The 21,580-nt window shown below is 40.1% G+C and overlaps 1 protein-coding gene across 1 annotated transcript in view; it reads left to right on the plus strand.

The window, feature by feature from the left end:
* Positions 1-21,580, plus strand: part of LOC132869568 (glutamate receptor ionotropic, kainate 2) — a 219,363-nt gene that overhangs the window by 54,932 nt on the left and 142,851 nt on the right. The window lies entirely within an intron of this gene.

A 21,580-nucleotide genomic window follows, 5' to 3' on the forward strand; every position in this document is an offset into this window, starting at 1 on the left:
TTATGTTTGAAATGCTGTGAGTCAGGGACATTACTAGGTATTTAATCTAGTTGGGGGTGGTGGTGGTGATGGAGAGGGGTCTATCCTGATGGATATCCTTATGGATAAAAATTTACCTCAGAATTTTTCTTTGTCATTAGTTTTATAGTAAAGTCCTCATAATTTCAGTTGAGCATGGAGCTACTCATATAAATGCTATCCATCAGCTTACAACAGTCACAGAGCAAAGCCTTCATAACCAAGAATATCTCCATGTGGATGCAAGTTACTGGTCTAAAGAATGTTATAAGTTTACATAGCCAACAATTTTTTTCAGTCTTATTTGGTTCAACCAGAAAGAGCAGAACTTATAAGGTGTAACAAATCTGTCATTTTCAAGGTAACTGTAACACGGCAATGACAGACCAGATGCTCGTGGATTAAGAACAAACTCAGGGTTTTAATAGACACTGAGAGAAGGCAATGTACAATAACCAGGCCAGGTCAATACCGGGAAATCCAACTGAGTAACGAGGGCTAGACAGATCGTGGTCATGAAACGGGCGAGTCTATGAACTGGAAATCAGGAAAACACAGGCAGAATAAACACAAGGACTAGACAAATCAGAGTCGAGAAACAGGTGGAGATCGAGAAACCGGGAAGCGAGAGAAAAGAGCAAACAAACAAAAGGGCTAGGCAAAACAGGAAGAAACCGGAAGCAAAAAGGGTCATACACGAAGATGCAATCAGGTACAACCTCTCAGTAGGCTCACAAAAAATGTGGAGGCAATATTGTGCAAAGAACTAAACAAACAGAGGGGTATAAATACAGACATAAACAAAAGGTACAGGTGATAACAATTAGAACTCGGGGGAGCCACTCCTAGGAAGTAGCTCCAGATTGGTGGATTGGGGTGCACATGGTAGTGTCAGGTGTGTGAGTGGGATTGTGGGAAGTGGAGTCCAGAGAGTTAGGTGAGCCCGGGAGCGTGCCAGTAACACTTGTGTAACACCTTTCACTTTTGGGCAATAAGGAGTTGGGAGACAGGCATGACAGTTCAAGGTGCGTTTTATTTTTCTTTCTAATTTCACTTTTCAGTGTCTTTACCTTCTTTTTATCCCCCCGTGCGCGCACGCACACACACACACACACACACACACACACACACAGTGCTGGGTAACTCAGCTCTCTCTTGTACTGACCATCTCAAAAACACAAAAGGCACACCTTAGTAGACAGCCAGAAATCAACCACAGGTGTAACTCATCATATGGTACCTGCTGGTTTACCTGACTCCATGCCGTTCACAGCCAATGTTCAGCCACACCCCCACTGCCACATACCCCTACCACCTGACTCAGGCCGGGGAGCCATCTGGCCTGCAGCTGACTTCCACCCGGTTGGAGAGGTAATCCACCACCACCACCATCATCTGTGCCCCTGGCCTGTGGACCACCTCAAAACTTAAAGGGCTGAAGAGCTAGATAGAATGAGTGATCTGTATGTTGACATGCTTCATGCAGCGGAGCCACTGGAATGTAGCATGGTCAGAACAGCAGTGAAATGGTGTCCTAACAGGTAGTATTGGAGAGTGAGGACTTGATGACCACCCACTTGATGACCAGACACTCTCCTTCTTGATGGTGCTGTACTTAGACTCTCACATCAAGAGTTTGTGACACCACCTGGGATAAAACTGCCCCCAGCCCTCTGTCTGATGTGTCGGTCTACAAAACCAAAGGGAGAGAAACATCAGGTGAATGCAACAGTAGGCCTCCCCACAAAACCACTTTAATCTGAGCAAAAGCCCGATCACATGGCTCAGTCCACTGGACCAGATCTGGTGCCCACTTTTTAGTGAAGTCAGTCAGCGGGCTGGTGACCTTCAAAAAATTGGGCATGAACCGCCTATAAAAGCCAGCCAGCCCCAGGAACTGCCTCACCCCCTTTTTGGTCTTAGATCTCAGGCAGGCCGCAATTGCTGCAGTCTTATCAATTTGGGGAATCACTTGCCCATGACTCAAGTGAAAGCCCATATACTTCCATCTGCCCAATTGCACACTTCTTCAGGTTTGCCATGAGTTCTGTGCACCTCAGAGATCTCAGGACAACTCTCAGATGTTGTAAATGCTGCTGCCAGTTATTCCTATAAATAATGATGTCATCTAAATAGGCATCGGCATATGCACTGTGGGGATGGAGAATTCTGTCCATGAGAAGCTCAAACATCGCTGGGGCCTCACACAACCCAAATGGAATTGGGACAAATTTGTGTAACCCAAACGTAGTGGAAAGGCCATTTTTTCATAGGATAACGGAGTAAAGGGGATATGCCAATATCCCTTCATCAAGTCCAGTGTCGTATGAATGCGAGCTGTGCTGAACTGACTGAGCAGTTCCAGGCACTGGAAATGCCAGGCACTGGAAATGTGTCAAATTTAGACACTGTGTTGATGTTTCTCTGGTATACACAGAACCAGACTGTCCCATCAATCTTAGGAACTAAGATGATCAGGCTGCTCCAATTGCTGTGCAGCTCCTCAATTACACCCATGTTGAGCATTGCCTTGAGTTCATCCTGAACCATATTTTTTGTGCTTGGGGAGCTGATTCACAGCAAATTCCTCAGTGTTGAATTAACACTTTCAGAGTTAATTTGTGTCCAATTGGACACATATAAACACAGTAGGGTGTTAATTTAACACTCTGGGTGTTAATTCAACACTGGGGATTTTGCTGTGTACAGGTGGCTGTGCACCACCACCCCTGGAGGAGTCTCTATGGAGGGGGTGAAAACACATCACAGAATTCCTCCTGCAACCTGATAACTTGTATTCTCTGTGATGGTGAGAGGTGGTCTGCACAAGGGACTGTGATGAATTGGACCACACTTTTTGGACTTGTAGCAAATTCTCTTGGGTTCTGTGGCTCAATGCATAGAGTTTTGCTCTCAGGTCAAGAATGTACTGAATTTCATTTTTGCTTTGAGAAGGTCCCTCCCAATTTTCTCTGATGATGCCTAAGACACCACAAGGCTTGCACCCATATAACAATTCAAATGGGGAAAACCTGGTGAAAGCTTGTGGGAGTTCATACACCGCAAACAACAGAGGGTTGAACCATTTATCCCAGATTCTAGCATCCCTCTTGACGAATTTATGAATCTTGTTTTTAAGTGTTTAATTAAATCGTTTGACCAGCTTGTCTGTTTGCAGATGGTACACATGAGTATGAATCGATTTAATCTCCAATAATTTGTACAGTTCATGTGGTATATGTGACATGAAAGTAGTGCCTTGATCAGTCAGGATTTCTTTCACCATCCTGACTTGGGAGATAATGCAAAAGAGTACTTCTGCAACACCACATGCAGCAATATTGTGGAAAGGCACTGCTTCCAGGAATCACCTTGCATAATCCACTATGACTAATGTAAAACGATATCCTAGTGCAGTTTGACCGAATGGCTCAATGTAATCCATGCCTGTTCTCTCAAAGGGTATCTCAATTAGAAGTAATGGGTGCAATGGTGCTTTTGGAGTGGCCAGTGGATTCACCATCTGGCATTTGTGACAAGCCACACACCACTTATGGACATTGGCACGAATCCCTAGCCAGTAGAAGTGGGCCAAGAGATGATTATCCTGACCTAAATGCCTAGTCATAGGATTACGATGAGCTAGATGGAATAAAAGTTCCCTATGGCTCTTTGGAACCAACAACTGGGTCATCCTTTATTTACTCTGAGTGTCCTGCATCATTCGAGAGAGCCTATCCTTAATAATGGAGAAATACTGGTAGGACACGGGTTCAGAGTACGGGTTTTGGGGAGTTGGCCCCCATTTCTGCAAGGCTGAGGTAGGGTAGGGGTGAGGAGAGAGAGAGAAAAAGAGAGAGAGAGAGAGAGAGAGATTGCAGGAGTGGCTGCTTCCAGAAACACCATCAGGTAATCCTCTGCCATCCTCTGGACTACCTCCTCCAATGACACCACATGGTGACACTGGATCCACATCGACATTTCACTCAGCAGTTGTGCGACAAATTGCTCCAGTGCCACTTGATCGACAAGGTCCTTGGCATTGCCCTCACCAGTCAGCAACTACCATTGGCATTGTCACCATTGTCTCAGAGCAGTTGAGAAAAAGTAAATGGGCGGCCAACTTCATTGTATGCCAGTGTGTGGAAGTGCTTGCAATGCTCTTTTGGTGCATGGCTGACCTGCTACAGTATAGCCCACTTCAGGTCCAAGTTCTCCAGCATGCTGGTGACAAGGAGCTGCCAAGCCATGAGCTGGGCTTCCCCCAACCAGAGCGACAATAGACAGGCCACCCACTGTGAGGTTGGCCATGAGCTCACCTCCATGACATGCTCAAACAGCTTGATGAAGGCTTGTGGGTCATCCTGCAACCCTGCCTTGACCAGCTGGATGGGAATGCTGACCACAGGAGTGACCACTGAACTACCTGCTGACTGGACCAGGCTCTGGATCACCTGCCAGTCTTCTGCCTGGGCCTCAAGCAGAGCCTGGAAGCGCTGCCCCGATCAATAGACAGTAGGATGAGGTCTTGACGCTGGCACTGGAGTTTGCTGACAAGTGTCTGGAGGAGCTCTTTGACTTTTTCAAACTCTGGTGGCATTTGGTCATCAGTCCCAGGTTTCGGCACCAGTGTAACACCTTTCACATTCCGGCAGTGGGTAGCTGGAAGACAGGCATGACAGTTCAAGATGCACTTTATTTTTCTTTCACTTTTCAGTGACTTTAGTTTCTTTTTATTCTCGCACACACACACACACACACACACACACACACACACACACACACACCAAAAAGAAACCCCACACAAACACTATGCTGGGTAATTCAGCACTCTCTCTCATACTGGCCACCTGAAAGACACAAAAGACACACCTTAGTAGATACCAAGTGATCAACCACAGGTGTAACTCATCACATTACTGTAAATGCTGATTCACCTGACTCCTCACCATTCACAGGCGATGCGCGACTATGCCCCCACTGCAACAGCTTGTCGGCACAAATGTGCAAGATCCTTTAAATTGCTCATAAAATATTTTAAAAAGTCTCTATTGAAAGCTAGAAACCTCATTTATTTATTTATTTATTTGACTAACTTCCATTAGACCTGTTCCTTTTGGCCTGCTGTCAGTCTCTCTTTCCTCTCTCTCTCCCTCTAATTGCTTGCTGGTATTAAAACAAAGAAACTCAGATCCTTGCCATTCACAGGTGACGCTCGACTACGTCCCCGCTGCAACAGCTTTTCAGCACAAATGTGCAAGATCCTGTAAATTTTTCATAAAATATTTTAAAAAGTCTCAATACAAAGCCAGAAACCTCACATTCATTCATTCATTCATTCATTCATTCATTCATCCCACTAACCTCCATTAGACTTGTTCGTTTTGGCCTGCTGTCTTTTCTCTCTCCCTCTAATTGCTTGCTGGTATTAAAACAAATAAACTCAGATCATCCACACATGATTAAGAAATCATTAAATTCTATACAGTGGTGCTTGAAAGTGTGTGAACCCTTTATAATTTTCTATATTTCTGCATAAATATGACCTAAAACATCATCAGATTTTCACACAAGTCCTAAAAGTACATAAAGAGAACCCAGTTAAACAAATGAGACAAAAATATTATACTCGGTCATTTATTTATTTATTAAAGGTTTGAACAAATATGAAAAGCATGTGCGTATCGAGCTGTGGGGTGACTTTATGGAACAGACTGGAGACAGAAATAAAACAAAGTGCAAATATAAATATGTTTAAAAAAAGGTACAAAAAATATTTTTAAACAAGTATATTGAAGAGGAAGTATGTTAATGGAGGATGATGAGGGATAAATAGAATAGGGTTGATTGTTATATTAGAACTAACTTAGTATATGGTATATATTTATTTATGGGGATAGATATCTTCATATTTACAGGGATAGGTATGTAGTAGATATTTATTTTTGTAATTATATATTTATATAGATATTTATGAAGTGTATGTGTGTATATATATATATATATATATATATATATATGTGTGTGGATATGGTATGTAGTATATATTTCTCATCTCATCTCATTATCTCTAGCCGCTTTATCCTTCTACAGGGTCGCAGGCAAGCTGGAGCCTATCCCAGCTGACTACAGGCGAAAGGCGGGGTACACCCTGGACAAGTCGCCAGGTCATCACAGGGCTGACACATAGACACAGACAACCATTCACACTCACATTCACACCTACGGTCAATTTAGAGTCACCAGTTAACCTAACCTGCATGTCTTTGGACTGTGGGGGAAACCGGAGCACCCGGAGGAAACCCACGCGGACACGGGGAGAACATGCAAACTCCACACAGAAAGGCCCTCGCCAGCCCCGGGGCTCGAACCCAGGACCTTCTTGCTGTGAGGCGACAGCGCTAACCACTACACCACCGTGCCACCCTAGTATATATTTATTTTTGTAATTATATATTTATATGGATAATCATGAAGTGTATATATGGTATATATTTTTATAGGTGTATTAATGTAGTTTGGATTTCGGGGTAGTTAAAAAGGAGTGGGAAATTTAAAAAAAGTATTGTGCTTCTTCCCACTCCTTTTTCGAACAATGTGCGGTGTATTGTAATGTCTTCGCTCTCTATGTTATTTTATTTATTCTTTTTTTGTCACTTTTTTCATTTTCTTTCTTTTGTATGTACAAATAGTTACATACATTTTTATACATGTTCGAAATAAATAAATTCATTCATTCATTCATTCATTCATTCATTCATTCAATGATCCAATATTACATATCTGTGAGTGGCAAAAGTATGTGAACCTCTAGGATTAGCAGTTAATTTGAAGCTGAAATTAGAGTCAGGTGGTTTCAATCAATGGGATGACAATCAGGTGTGAGTGGGCACCCTGTTTTATTTAAAGGCATCGTGCGGTAATTTCAGCAATCAGGCTATATCATGTGTCAAAATGTCGGGTTTGGTGGGTTATTCAAGCCCCTCGGTTTCCCGCAATCTCAGTGTCACGATGCGCCCGCTACAAGCATTTAACGTTGACGCGCACAGCCAAATTTAGGCAGCCAGCCGTTAACTAGGTCAACTTATGTGTTACGTCATACCAGTAACCTCCCTTGGGTGATGCTGGCCTGTTGCCATGTTTTCTCTATAGCGTGCGTTTACCAGAGTTGTTTACATTGCGGATTTTGTGGATTTATTCAGTTTGTGGATAGTTTTGAACACTCAAAACATGAAATGTTTTATGAAACATGTATTAATATTAATGAAATGATGTATTAATATTCTGTGATACAAAATGCCTAATCGGTGTATTGTGTTTGGCTGTAACAACGAACACTGAACACTATTTGTGACTGTTGTTATCAATGGATCTGATTTCAAGGTCATGGCTAGGTATTGATAGAAAAAAATATTTTTTAAAAAACATGTTTTAAGTGTTTCTATGCATCAATCATTAATTGTACAAAATGATTTTCATACATTTATGTATTTGTCATATCTTTCTTTGTCACATGAAGTGTTGTCTTGATAACATATGTGGCACATAATTTTAGCAAATGGATGACAGAAGATTAATTGAAAGATTTATGCCACAGAGCTGCCTTTTACTAATAATTATCACTTATTACTGACGATTGTACGTTTACTAAACAATACAATACAAAGCTCAATACTCCCAGCCTATAACATACTGAATATCAAGTTAAAATCAACCGCAATAAAAGGAAAATGATGAAAACTGGAATATCAAGGGGTCTACTGTATCAGAAGGCCCACTGCATTTCGCGAGATCGCAAGCTGTCAAGTTGCTAGAATTCAATCTTTCTAGCTATACTTTCACCCCCTACAGCTATCAGTATTACACATAATCATAGATTAATCACACAGCATTCTAATTCAAGTGAAAATGGTCTTTAAAAATACACACAAGTAGTGATTTAGTCAGAGAAACCAACCAAAACAAGTCTTCAAGTCGCCGGTCTTCTTCATTCTCGTCTTCGTTTCTGTCGTCATCAGAACTGTCCTCATTTTCTTCTGAAGATGAGCGCTCAGGTTCAAATCTGTAAGGCTGGATACCACCAGGACATTCAGCTGTCAAAATCTCTACTTGTGGGCCATTTTCTTCTTCTGTATCGGTAAAATCAAAGCTAATTTCCTCAGCATCGCTCCTATTTTCTGGTATGTCCGCCATTGCAACTGCACCGAGTGGTTACTGGTATGACGTCACGCAGCTGTTTCATTGACCGAGAGGGGGCGCTGCGAACGCGGGAAATTTCAAGTGATGGGCATGACCAAATAAGGACTGATTACAACCGCGGGAAGCTTTTGAAAAATCGACGGTCAATTTATTTCGAATCTCGAAAGCATTCTGGTGCAGAATAATGCGACTTTTATCGTCACTGCGTGACGCCTTTAAAGAACAGGGATCTATCAAAGTCTGATCTTCACAACACGTTTGTGGAAGTGTATCATGGCACGAACAAAGGAGATTTCTGAGGACATCAGAAAAAGTGTTGCAGATGCTCATCAGGCTGGAAAAGGTTACAAAACCATCTCTAAAGAGTTTGGACTCCACCAATCCACAGTCAGACAGATTGTGTACAAATGGAGGAAATTCAAGACCATTGTTATCCTCCCCAGGAGTGGTCGACCAACAAAGATCACTCCAAGAGCAAGGTGTGTAATAGTTGGCGAGGTCACAAAGGACCCCAATTGAAGGCCTCTCTCACATTGGCTAATGTTAATGTTCATGAGTCCACCATCAGGAGAACACTGAACAAAAATGGTGTGCATGACAGGGTTGCAAGGAGAAAGCCACTGCTCTCCAAAAAGAACATTGCTGCTCATCTGCAGTATGCTAAAGATCATGTGAACAAGCCAGAAGGCTATTGGAAAAATGTTTTGTGGACAGATGAGACCAAAATAGAATTTTTGGTTTAAATGAGAAGCATATATTTGGAGAAAGGAAAACACTGCATTCCAGCATAAGAACCTTATCCCATCTGTGAAACATGGTGGTGGTAGTATCATGGTGTGTGCCTGTTTTGCTGCATCTGGCCCAGGATGGCTTGCCATCACTGATGGAACAATGAATTCTGAATTATACCAGCAAATTCTAAAGGAAAATATCAGGACATCTGTCCATGAACTGAATCTCAAGAGAAGGTGGGTCATGCAGCAAGACAACGACCCTAAGCACACAAGTCGTTCTACCAAAGAATGGTTAAAGAAGAATAAAGTTAATGTTTTGGAATGGCCAAGTCAAAGTCCTGACCTTAATCCAATCGAAATGTTGTGGAAGGACCTGAAGCGAGCAGTTCATGTGAGGAAACCCACCAACATCCCAGAGTTGAAGCTGTTCTGTATGGAGGAATGGGCTAAACTTCCTCCATACCGGTGTGCAGAACTGATCAACAGTTACTGGAAGCATTTAGTTGCATTTATTGCTGCACAAGAGGTCACACCAGATACTGAAAGCAAAGGTTCACATACTTTTGCCACTCACAGATATGGATTATTGGATCATTTTCCTCAATAAATAAATGACCAAGTATAATATTTTTGTCTCATTTGTTTAACTGGGTTCTCTTTATGTACTTTTAGGACTTGTGTGAAAATCTGATGATGTTTTTGGTCATATTTATGCAGAAATATAGAAAATTATAAAGGGTTCACAAACTTTCAAGCACCACTGTATATTCAATTGAGCTGGCAACATTTTCTCACCAGACCGGCCTTTCACAGAGCTGCTGGTGCTCCAGAGAAAATAAGAATGTGTGACTTCAAAAGAGAGGTTATTTGTGAACACAGCTGACAGACCCTCCAGGATTTCGCGATGTTGCGATTTGCAACATCAACGCAAATTCAACCAATCCCCGCAAATTCAGGGCGGTGTTGCAATTATATCCAATCACCGCAACTTTCCCGCAAATTTGACCAATCGTTGGCGTCGTCTTGAGGTGACGTCGACAAACTACCTTCCGCCTTACTTCCAGTGTTGCCAGATTGGGCGGTTTCAAGTGCATTTTGGTGGGTTTTGAACATATTTTGGGCTGGAAAACGTCAGCAATATCTGGCAACACTGCTTACTTCCATGTATACGTTCAAGAGAAGCAGCATGTGTGAGTCAGTGTTTATATAGGCTTAAATTCTGTTACTGAAAGTGTTATGTTTACAGTGAAGGACTGTGTGCACTTTACATTATTTTTTTACTTAATACAAGAAATTAATGGATGCCAACATTTTTGCCAAAATGGTATTTTATTTTCCATTGTTTAGGCAGCTTCAGCATCATACTGTGAGATTCTGTTCAAATTGTTTTTTTCTTCTATGAAGCCTGAGCCATTTATTTTATTAGTTTATAATTATTGTTTAATTTAGTCTTCAGGAGAGACTGCCTGCACACAGTATTAATAGTTTTTTTCTTACATGAAAGCTGAGGCATTTATATTATATTTTAAGGTAACTTCATGTTGTGCTGTGAGGTTCTATGCACTTTAACTTTTGAACCAACAGGTGCATTTGGATAAGTAAAGCCTATTTTTCTGCATTGTTGTAGTCCTGGTAATCTTTTATATTGGTAAAGTTGTTTATAGGACCATTTCTCAGTGTCTTTGTTTTTTTTAATCAATAGTTTTTCAGTAATAACTTAATATTTAACGTACGGTATCACTCAATTTTAATCACAAAAAGAGAAAATCGCAACAATTTCTCGCAACTTTCACTTCCTCCCGCAATGTAATCGCAACAAAAACCTAAAAAACACCGCAACTTTCATCGCAATTTTTTGGAAAACCCCCCGCAACATCAGACATTTTAGCCCGCAACAATCACAAAAAAGGCCCGCGAAATCCTGGGGGGACTGAACTGTTACCACACAAGACTTATGTTAAAAACTTCTCACATTATCTAGCAAGGTAACTTTTCATTAGCAGTAGGCTAATAAACAATGGCAAATGAGAGTTTTCCAATATTTATTAGGCTATATCTTTATACAAATCACTATACAAACTTTTTATGAATTTTAACTTACAAACCCCATTTCCAGAAAATTTGGGATATTTTCCAAATGCAATAAAAACAAAAATCTGTGATTTGTTCATTCATACGAACCTTTATTGAACTGACAAAAGTCCAAAAAAAAAGATTTTCAATAGTTTTAATAACCAACTTAAATCTATTTTGTAAATATAAACAAAGTTACAATGTGATGCCTGCAACACACTTAAAAAAACAAACAAAAAATAAACAAAGAAACAACTGAGTCAGAGGCATTATTACCATTGTGTCACAGCACCTTTCCTTTTCATAACACTAATCATATGGGAACTGAGGATACTAATTGTTGCAGTTTTGCAATTGGAATTTTTGCCCATTCTTGCTTTATACAAGACTTCTGCTGCTCAAAAGTCTGTGGTCGCCGTTGTCTGATTCTCCTCTTCATGATGTGCCATACATTCTCAATAGGAGACAGATTTGGACTGGCAGCAGGCCAGTCAAGCACATGCACTCTGTGTCTATGAAGCCACACTATTGTAGCCCATCTAGAATTAGGCCTTGCATTGTCCTGCTGAAATAAGCATGGACTTCCTGGGAAGAGACGTCGCTTGATGGCAACATATGCTTCTCTTAAATCCCAATATATGCCTCCACATCAATGGCGCCTTTACACTCATGCAACTCACCCATGCTGTGGGCACTGATACACCCCAATATCATCAGAGATGCTGGCTTTTGCACCTTTCTCTGATAACAAACTGGATGGTCGTGTTCACTTATGGCACTGAGAACTCGACGTCTGATTTTCCCGAAAACAAGCTGAAATGTGAACTCATCTGACTACAAGCACATGGTTCCACTGTCTTTCAGTCCATCTGAGATGAGTTTGGGTCCAGAGAAATCGGCAGCATTTCTGCATAGAATTGATGAATGGCTCCCTCCTTGCATAAAACAGTTTCGGGTTGCATTCCTGGATGCAGCAGCGGACTGTGTTCAGTGACAATGGTCTTCCGATGTACTCCTGAGCCCATGTGACTATATTTGTCGCATTAGCATGATGGTTTCTCAGGCAGTGTGGGTCATAAACATTCAGCAGTGGTTTCCGACCTTGCCCTTTACGCACCAAGATGTGTCAGAATTCTTTTCTGAGAATTCTCTGTAAAAAACTTTTCACAATATTATGTACTGTAGATTTTGAAAGACCTAAATTCTCTGTGTGGAATAAATATTTCACTGAATAAATGAAATAAATATTCAATAAATGAAATAAATCTTTTATTGAGAAATATTCTTTTTGAATTGACTAACAAGTCTCTCATGAATTTTGGCACACAGTGGTGAGCCACAACCCATCCTTGCTTTTAAAGACTGAGCCTTTGGTGCATGCTCCTTTTATTCCCAATCATGATACCCTCACCTGTTACCAATTAATCTGCTTATTGTGGAATCTTCCAAAATGGTGTTACTTGAATGTCCTATAAACTTTTCAGTCTTATTTTGCCTCTGTCCCAACTTTTTTTGAGTGTGTCACAGGCATCAAATTCTAACTTCATTTATATTTACAAAATACAATTAAGTTGGTCAGTAAAACTATTGAAAATATTTTCTTTGCACTTTTGTCAAATTTGTTAAGTTATGGTTCATGTGAATTAACAAATCGCAGCTTTTTGTTTTTATTCCTTTTCATAAAAAATCCCAACTTTTCTAGAAATGGGGTTTGTAAGTGCTGACTACTGCAACTCTTGTGGTTACCAGAGGACTAGCCCCCCACTATAACCTTAGCTATGTTATAGGCGAGAGGCTGAGGGCTATAGAAACAGAGATTGGTGCCACCCAATGTGCCTTAAGGGCCTAGTTAGTATTTAGACATAAGACTGCCTGGAAAAACCAGGTCTTGGCAAGGGAGGTACTTTGACTTACTAATGCAGCTTATCCATATCTCACATGAACTGTGATAAAAGTTAGGTGTAGCTACTTGATAGAGCGAGTCTCATCTCATTATCTCTAGCCGCTTTATCCTGTTCTACAGGGTCGCAGGCAAGCTAGAGCCTATCCCAGCTGACTACGGGCAAAAGGCGGGGTACACCCTGGACAAGTCGCCGGGTCATCACAGGGCTGACACATAGACACAGACAACCATTCATACTCACATTCACACCTACAGTCAATTTAGAGTCACCAGTTAACCTAACCTGCATGTCTTTGGACTGTGGGGGAAACCGGAACACCCGTAGGAAACCCACGTGGACATGGGGAGAACACGCAAACTCCACACAGAAAGGCCCTCGCCGGCCACGGGGCTCGAACCTGGACCTTCTTGCTGTGAGGCAACAGCACTAACCACTACACCACCATGCCGCCCTGTACAAGACTCATCTCATCTCATCTCATCTCATCTCATTATCTCTAGCCGCTTTACCCTGTTCTACAGGGTCGCAGGCAAGCTGGAGCCTATCCCAGCTGACTACGGGCGAAAGGCGGGGTACACCCTGGACAAGTCGCCAGGTCATCACAGGGCTGACACATAGACACAGACAACCATTCACACTCACATTCACACCTACAGTCAATTTAGAGTCACCAGTTAACCTAACCTGCATGTTTTTGGACTGTGGGGGAAACCGGAGCACCCGGAGGAAACCCACACGGACACGGGAAGAACATGCAAACTCCACACAGAAAGGCCCTCGCTGGCCACAGGGCTCGAACCCGGACCTTCTTGCTGTGAGGCGACAGCGCTAACCACTACACCACTGTGCCGCCCCTGTACAAGATTCATTTCTGTTAAAAACTTTTCATTATCTAGCAAGGTAATCTTTCTTTAGCAGTAGTCTAATAACTGCAAATGAGTCTACAGTCCAATAAATGTTGAGATTTTTTTTTCTATGTAAACTCCTACATCATAGCCTTATTGACTTCCAGAGAGGCTGTGCATTTGGGTAAGACCCAAAACAACACATTAAAAAGCCTGTTGTCTAATGAATGTTGATTATTGCTCTGTTAAAACACTGTGTACTTGAATTTCATAGTTTGATCTATTAAAATATTGAATTTGACCAATAGTGATGAATAATATAGGTTCATTGGTAAACATCTTATTTTAATCACATTTTAACAAAATTTTAGGGGAGGCTGTAAAACAATTGCCTGATATCTATTTGCTTTCAAAACTATTATGAAGCATCATTCCAGTGCAAATGCAGTTATTTAGGACACCCGTAAGCCAGCCAAATTAATGATTTGAATGCCATCAAACGTGTTTGCTTTCATAACACCGTTGTGAAACACCTTTGACAACTTTCTTTAAGTGTCATGAAACAAACTAGTTTGCTAACAAATTTGCTAGATAAGGCTAAATAACTTTACAGTGACAATTTTGATGAATCTACCCATGACAATAATTGACAGTTGCTCTCATATAAAGCTTCTAATGTCACAAATTTAATTTATTCATTACCAAATACTTATAAAAATGCTATTAATACTATTTAACAATTGAATGAACATAAACATTTACTTTTTATTAAGCCACATTAATTGATACTTAAAATGGCCTAATTTATTGATGCTTCACTCATTTGCATTTTCGATAGTTACAGTTATCTGAACCAATTCAATCATCAAATAATGTTTTAAAATATAATTTTCTTTACTTCACCAGACGTTACTTCACCATATCTCTCAACAGTGCAAAATACATACAGGTTTACATGCTTTTATTTGCTTATTTAAGCTCAGTTTTACTTGTTGCAAATATTTACAAATAGACAATGTTAGCATAAATCCAGTACATTAATGTATCGCTAATGAGTATCTAAATGGAGCTACAGTGTTCCCTCCCATTTTTCACACCAGTTTGGAGATTACAGAGCAGAGATGGATTACGTATTTTAGTATGCATTGCACACAACAAACCTACAGCGAAAGGCTGAAGGAGAAAGAGGGGAGGGAGAAAGCAGCTGCATGAATTCAGTAGGTCATGTTCAAACCACCCAGATGGGAAATAAAAAACCCTTGAAAGTCTACCTTAGTTACTGTGAGACTTGTAGTTGTGAGATTGGAAGTTAAGTGCATTCTAAACTATACTTTGTGAGAACTGTATGCTGTCAAATGAGTGAATTAAATGAAAATTAACTTTGTTCACTAGGATATGAAATCGCTACCCCATCAGGCCTTGTCATTAATATCTGTTTACCTTTTTTTTTTTTTAATTACCAATATAAGCAATATATTGACAGGTTTGTGGATTAGAAGCATGTATATGTGGAGATGATAGATACACTAATCAAATTCACCTGTTTATATCATGTTTACAAGAACATAATTTTAATTTTTATGTTGAGGAAAAATATTGATCCCATTTTTTACAGGATCATTCTGAAAACATGGCAGGTTTTACATGGGTTGCAGACTGAATGCGAAAATAATGTGGATGGATATTGAAGTTGATAGCGCTGATATGTCTAAAGAATACAAAATGTATATCATCCTCTGGTGCAGAGCAGCTCTGCTTTCTGCAGTGACTCTCAAACATTGATACAGGACATTATGGTTAATCGTGAACTGTGGCAAATAAACAAAAACAGAATTTCATAATGGAACATGCAAAGCTTTACTAAAACAAGCACTGATATTCAGACTATCACAACCAGAACAATGTAAAGAGAGAGAGAGGGTGTCACACTAATCACAACTAAATTACTTTAATGAATTTTAATTATTTTTCCCTACTTAAATAGATCTTCCACAAATAGACTTTTTTGCTTCACCAGTCTGAAGGCTAATTTATGTGCATTTATGGCTTGGTGATTATTTACAAAAGCACAAATTAATGGTGCTAGTAAGCATCAGGGGTGCTCTTATTCAATGGCGTTGGAATGAATGGAGTAAACGAAATGTAACAAACTCATGCATAATTTTCATTAGCATGTGTCATTAAATCTAGTATAAGACAGTAAAAATATCAAATATATAAAAATGATACAGGTTTAATAAAATTATTGAAAAGCAATAAAATATTTCCATTGAATAAACCATTTTATACAACACGTGGATTTGGGTAAAATATAATTAAGGCACTGTGATGACCTGGCGACTTGTCCAGGGTGTACCCCGCCTTTCGCCCATAGTCAGCTGGGATAGGCTCCAGCTTGCCTGCGACCCTGTAGAAGGATAAAGCGGCTAGAGATAATGAGATGAGATGAGATAATTAAGGCACTGTGATGACCTGGCGACTTGTCCAGGGTGTACCCCGCCTTTCGCCCGTAGTCAGCTGGGATAGGCTCCAGCTTGCCTGCGACCCTGTAGAAGGATAAAGCGGCTAGAGATGATGAGATGAGATGAGATGAGATAATTAAGGCAGCTAGATTCTGTGAAGCAACAAGTGATGGTGGACAAGCAAATGAAAACCTCCTGACACTGGAGAGCTCTTGTAGCAATGTTTATTGGATGTAATTAATGAACAATATAAAATATTGCATTGCATCAAGTATTTATTGACATGGCACGTTAATTCATTTTCATTATCCTGGTTAGGTACGAAATGGATCCAAAGTCAGATCTTGGGAATGCTGTTCCTCATGGAAAATCACCATAATGGCAAATTAATCTTAAAGGGCTAATCAATAACTTGACTCTCTAGTTTGGTTTTGTTTGTTTTAGTTTGGTTAGCCTTATTTTTTTTTTTTTACATTTTCTGTGACCAAAATATTGCAAGTCAGGCAACCCACAGAGAGTTGGACACTATTTATTTAGGCTTGTCTAAGACTCATAATTGAGATCCAGTAGTAGAGCAGAATACAAACAAGTTTGTTACAGAGGTAAATCTGCAGTCCTAACTAAAAACAGAAAGGTTAGGATCAGAACCTCTAGAGAGCTGGGACACAATTTTGGGAAACAAAGAATTGTAGAGTAATAGAAAAACTAAGAAATGTAAGGATTGTACAAGAGTGTTGTTAAATTCTTAATTCAGATTGGTCAGACGATGTAGGTTCATTTTCTATAACAGCAGTTCTGACAGAAAACAATCACAGATTTATATTAATATGTTCTTCCTAAAACATTAATGATTCTACAGTACTGACTTATGCCGCTTTTCCACTACCAATGCGGCTGAGTTGGGCTGAGCCGTGCCGTGCTGAGTCGAACTGAGCGGGGCTGTTGGAGTTGCATTTCGACTACAACCGCGCTGAACCGTGCTGGCTGGAAGTGGGTGGACACATTGGGTGGAGTTAGCGAAAGTGGGTGGACGTCACGTGATGTCGTTAAGCAGCGCAAACAGTGACATCAGTGAGCTTTTAAGTGGTAGTCTCACGACCCGGATAGTAAACAATAAACATGGAGGACATGGAGTCGTTAGTGTTGCTGGTCTTGGTTCTGTGGCTTGTTGTCACCGACAACGCCAACAGATACTGGAAAGAGCGTATAGATGAGGCGAGGCGCATAAGGCTTCAGAAATTCTCGTAATTATTATTCTTCCGGGTTTACGGTGTTTATAGATCCCAGCGTGCTCGCGGGGCGTGTGTGGGCATGTGAGGACACTCCTCCTCACCAATCAGTGCACAGGGGAGTGTCTGCTCACGCCCCCAGCCTCACTCGGCTCGGTTTGGCTCGCTTCAGCCCCACTCCAAAACGGTGCGAGTTTTAGGGGCTAAGCAGGGCTGAAGCGAGCTGAGTCGTGCTGTTTTTTGGTAGTCGAAACGCGAGCCGTGTCGGGCTGAAGTGAGCTGAAGCGAGCTGAAGTGAGCTGAAAAAGGGTAGTGGAAAAGGGCCATTAAATTTGGGCTTGTATGATAAATATTCACACAATTTTTAAGTCTAAAAATAAAATGATTTCAAAAGAGAAAATGCTGTTAAAAAGGAAAATTGCTGCTACTATGAAGCTTTCCATAACCAGAATCTTTAATTAACATTGATAGAAAAAGATTCCACATTAGCGTTTTAAGTGGAAGCTGTACCTATAAACAGAGAAAAAGTAAGATGTGTTAGTTTTAATGAATAAAAAAATTTAAGTTGGTAAACTGTTGTAGTATCAAAGGAATAAAACACTTTGGGACACTTTTTTAATCATACAACCTCATCACTGATTGTTTTCCTATAACAACATTCAAGAGTTCACAGAAAAAATGCAAATGAATGAATAACCTTTCAGTACTGTGCCATGTTTCTTTTCCTGTGTTATCTGACATAGCTCTGCTTTCTCTGATATTTATGACTTTTCTGTAAAACCATCTGAGACTTACTGCAGAGATGGAGCCTATAATCTTTGATAGCTATCTATCTTTGTTCAAACGATTGGCTCAGCTGTGGACTCTCATTTCAAGCTGGATAAAATATTGTAAAAACCTCAGGTGCTCCAGAGACTTGACCTTTACCTGGGACCCAAATATGGCAGAAATGAAGAACAAATTTAGCAGCCAAAAGGATTATGATAATAGTGCTGTTAAAATGTGAGCATATGAGAGAGATAGAGATATTCATAATTAAATAAAATAAAGATATTTAAAAGCGTTTGAAATTTTAGAAACTGTATTAAGGTTGCACTGCAGTCTCATAGCTCCAAGGTCTAATTGTACAGTTTCACATATTCTCCCCATGTCTGGATGTCTGGGTACATTCCATCTGGAGTTTCTGTTTTCCTCCCATGCTGGTAGGTAGATTTGATATTCTAAATTTTAGTGAGGTGTGTGTGTGTGTGTGTGTGTGTGTGTGTGTGTGTGTGTGTGTGTGTGTGTGTGTGTGTGATTGTGTACATGTGGGTTAGTGAAAGGGGCTATATAAATTAAACGTCGTTGTTGACGTCGGCATTCCACCTTGGGTGTATTTCCACCTCATGCTCAGTGTTTCTGCATCCACTGTGACACTAACCAGGAGGAAACAGTTACTACAAATAAATGAGTAAATATTAATTTGGGACCCATTTCCAAAATCACCCCTCAAAAAGATTCACACATATGTGTACGTTCAACAGGAGAGGCAGTACAGTCAACACCAAAGAAGGTTAAAATTCATTGTGTCGGAGACATTCATCCTGTCTAAGGGCAGATAACCACAGAGAGCTGAGAATGGTGTTCTCAAGGACAGTTCAACTGTGTTAAGACACCCTTCACATACAGTGCATGATGAAAACAAAATAGATGAAATGTAACATCCTCTGTAGTTAAATATAGATGTCCTCTACTACAATAATAACTACAGTAGCATATAAAATCTACTTAAACTGGAATAATTTTGTCTCCTTTACTCCCTTACAAGAGCCATGCACCCCCCCATCAATTCTAAAAGCCTGAAAAAGAATAAGTGTTATTTCTGCTAAACTTAACCTAAAAGTCTTGTTTTTTTTGTAACATATGTTTTGAAAGCAGAATGAATATTTCATAAAAGCATTTTGAGCTTTTGCTGTCAAGTTTTAGAAAGAGTTGTGTTGCAGTTATTCATATGTTTATATTTAAAGTAGGATAAAATAATATGTTAAGTGATGTGAAAGTTAAAAGAAAGCATAAAATATGAGTTTTCAAATTTAATCAGAGCTTAAAATGAGAAACATTCATGGTCCTGAGGTACAGTAGGCACTTGTGTCATATGTGGTAAAACTTGGAAAATAAAGAGGGTTTGCTCATAAATCTCAGATTTGACTACAAGGACACAATGAATGAAGAAAAGCCTTCTATTTTCAAATACAGTCCAAAACTTTCTCATCAGTCATTTAAATACAGTATATGCACATATATGACTTTGCTGGTATTAGATGGGCTGGGTTGGATATTTCAGAAACTGTTGAGAAGGGAATGGCCAGGTTGGTCCAAGCTGACAGGAATGCTATGGTAACTCAAACAGCTACCAATGTTACCTCCATGCCACATCATTTCTTCTATCACTATGTTCCCCACTTTCTATTTCTAGAGTAAGCACAGATTCACTGGAACTGAACAGTTCAAGACTGGAAATAAGCCAGGTCATGTTTTTCACTATCCAGTTGAAAATGTGCCTACTGAAGCCTCATATTGCTGATCATGCAGTATGTCTCTGACCATAAAGGAACATATAGTATAAATAAATAAATAAATAAATAAATTTGTCCCCTTCACATACTGTAAACCACTGAGCAAAATGTCAAGGATCATTTTAAGAATGCCACACATTGAAGGAGAAAGAAATAGAAAGTGAGGAGCTTATTGAAAGAAGAAATAATGATGTGGCATGGAGGTAAAACTTGTACTGGAAATCAGAGATATGAATAGTGTTTCATCTTAAAACATGGAACAGACAGTTCCCTCCACAATTATTGGCATCCCTTGTAAAGATTTGAAAAAAAAAAAGGGTTAGGAAAAAAAATTCACCTTTTGGTGGTCACATCATCTCATACTGAATAAAATGAGAAAAATCAAGCTTTGAATTTAAGTTAATTTATTCAGAGAAAAACAAATCCCTCATCAATAAATAATTATTTTCAACAAAAACACATGTGCCACTATTATTGGCACACCTGGAAATGATAGTGAACTGAAGCATGTTTCCCATTTAAATTGGACATTTTTTAGTTAATTGGAGTGTGTAGGAAATTTCAAGCTGTAATCCATGACTTCCTGATTAACAAATATCGTCAAATATGAGGTGACACAGAGGCCAAATTCCCGTAATCATCCATCAACATGGAAAAGATAAGAGGACACACAAACCAAATGAGGGAGAAATGTGTTGACCTTCATAAGTCAGGGAATGGTTATAAAAAAAAATGGCTACTCGCCTGAAAATGTCCATGTGGCAGCGAGGGCGTGGTCAAGTATCAGCTGTGAATGGTGAGGAGTCAGGTTGAACCAGCAGGTAACATGATGGGTTACACTTGTGTCTAATTAATGGCTATCTATTAACCCCTTCGGACAGAAAGAAAAATGCTATGGAACTGCATGCTATGGAAGTTCATGTATACGTACACATTATGTCCGAAGGAGTTAATATGTCTTGCAGATGGCCAGTAACCAGAGAGAGAGAACTGAGTTACCAAGCACGGTGTTTGTGTTTGCATGTGTGCGTGCGCAGCAAGATCACTGAAAAGTGAAACAAAACACAACCCCCCCACCTGCACTGTGATGCCTGTCTCCTCGTTCTTCATTGCCCTAATATTGAGAGTTGCTACAGTCCATTTCTACTGTTGGGGCAATAATAAAAAAGTGGTCATCACTTGGAACTGTAACAAGCTTGCCTGAGTACCCAAGTTTATTTTGCCCCACATACCGTACAATGAGGAGGATGGTAAGAGAGGTGAAAAAAATTCCCAAGGCTCACTGTTGGTGAATTACAAGAAAAAGTAAAATCTTGGAGTTTCCAAGTCACCAAAACCACCATCAGATGCCACATGCATGCCAAGAGATTATGTGGAAGGTCTAAGAGACAAAAAAAAAAAGCCTTTTCTGTCAGTTAACTACAAACATAAGCACCAGAAGTTTGTGAAGTGCTACTACAACATTGACTGGAACCATGTTCTGTGGTCTGATGGAACAAAAATGGAGCTTTTTGGCAATAAACACTCAAGGTGGGTTTGACATAAAAAGAAGGATAGCTAT

This window comes from Neoarius graeffei, chromosome 21, assembly GCF_027579695.1.
Source record: "Neoarius graeffei isolate fNeoGra1 chromosome 21, fNeoGra1.pri, whole genome shotgun sequence".
Lineage (NCBI taxonomy): Eukaryota > Metazoa > Chordata > Actinopteri > Siluriformes > Ariidae > Neoarius > Neoarius graeffei.